Below are 1,655 nucleotides of genomic sequence, written 5' to 3' on the forward strand. Positions count from 1 at the left end.
TAGATCATAACATTGTTGACATCTAGATTTATTTTTATTTTTTTCTAAAACTTGAAACTGTAGATTTTAATTTTTAAAAAAACCGAGCTAACCGAGCTACATGTAGCTCAGTATAACTTGTGGTTCCGGCATCACAACACATTAAGAAGCCTTTACTGGTGTTGTACACTGATACTTTTATGATCACACATTTACTAATCCATCATTTATGATCAACATCTTTGTAAACGACATGGCACAGGTCCAACATGCAAAACCTCCACTCCAAACTTACTTCTCCACTGCTAGCCAACTATAATCATTTAATGAGTACATACAATACATCTCAGTATTGCAATGTTTTCTCATTATATCCAGGTAGATAAATAGGCTCATTAAACTCTACATCGATGCACCACAGATAACGGAACCACAGCCACACAAACAGCTCAGTCCTTTCGGGTGTAAACAAGCTCACCTAGCTAACAATCACAACAACACTTGCTACCATTGCTACCACAACAGCAGCTGCCCCGTGGCTTAGCTACACACAACTTCTCGTACATGCTTCTTGAGAACATCCTAGCAATATATTTGTCCAGGTCTTCTCCCTCAGTGAAAAATGGCTTCTGAAGACCCAATTGGACACGAATAGGAAAATACTTCACAGTTCCATGGCTCTCCTTGTTACACAAGGCCAACCGAGCTAACTGCAAAGACCATGCAATGGCTTCGAAAAGATCATTGAATCTGAGAAGTCGCATCACCCGCCCAATGACAATGCTTCGGAGTTGGTCATTTATCCAGGCACGTTGTTGAACATAGCTAGAGCTCATCATCATGAGAACAACCAATATTACAACAATTGAGGACTTCATCGTAACCTGCATGAAAAAGAACTCCTAGGTCATGTTTAGAGAAAAAAAAGGGCGGCTTTGTTGCAGCAGTAGGAATCAAACTTTGGGTTAAGTGGGTGCTGTGAATGGATCAAGACCATCTCTGTTATGTGTGAGTTAGTCACCTAGGTGCTGCGTAAGGAACAAGGCCATCTCCGCTATGTGTAAGTTGGTCATCTACTAACATCAACCAAAAAAAAGGGTAGGAATCAACTTGGGTCGACTGGGTACTGCGCAAGGAACAAGGCCATATTTTGACGTGGCCTGTCGCCATGGCGAATCGGAGGAGCTCCGTTGAGGACGAACGGGAGCGGGCTGAGCTCTGTGCGCGCACGCGGGCGGGGAAAACGCGCGGAACAACGGAGAATAGGAGCTGGGCTCACGGATGAACTCATCCAGGGCGCATCCATGGCGGAAACGAGCTTGACCCGAACGGATCAGCGGCTACGATGCACGAAACAGAAGGAGTGGGGGGGACGGATGCGGGGGCTCACCGGGAGGGGGCTGATGGAGTCGGGTGAGCGAGGCGCGGTCGGAGTCGCCGCTTCGGCGGAATCGACGAGTTTTCTGCCGGTGGTCGGAGAAGGGAAACGGCGAGCTTGGCGTTGACTGGAGGCCCCCCGGCTCGATTCCACCCGCCAGGTAGAAGAGGACGGCGAGGCTGTTCTTCTGGCGCCCTCAGCTTGCCTCGGCGCAGACCATGGCGTCGACACGGACGAAGGGGAGCGGCGGTGGCTCTCGGGTGTGGTTCTCTCCTATCGGTTCTTTGGCGTGGAGAGG

General features: G+C 48.8%; 1 long non-coding RNA gene across 1 annotated transcript; it reads right to left on the bottom strand.

The window, feature by feature from the left end:
* Positions 1-249: 249 nt before the first annotated feature.
* On the bottom strand, positions 250-1,655 carry LOC124657768. Its single transcript, XR_006988834.1, has 2 exons — positions 1,370-1,655; positions 250-863 (listed from the first exon to the last, which is right to left on the bottom strand). It is a non-coding gene; the product is annotated as an uncharacterized LOC124657768 (long non-coding RNA).

This window comes from Lolium rigidum, chromosome 5, assembly GCF_022539505.1.
Source record: "Lolium rigidum isolate FL_2022 chromosome 5, APGP_CSIRO_Lrig_0.1, whole genome shotgun sequence".
Classification (NCBI taxonomy): domain Eukaryota; kingdom Viridiplantae; phylum Streptophyta; class Magnoliopsida; order Poales; family Poaceae; genus Lolium; species Lolium rigidum.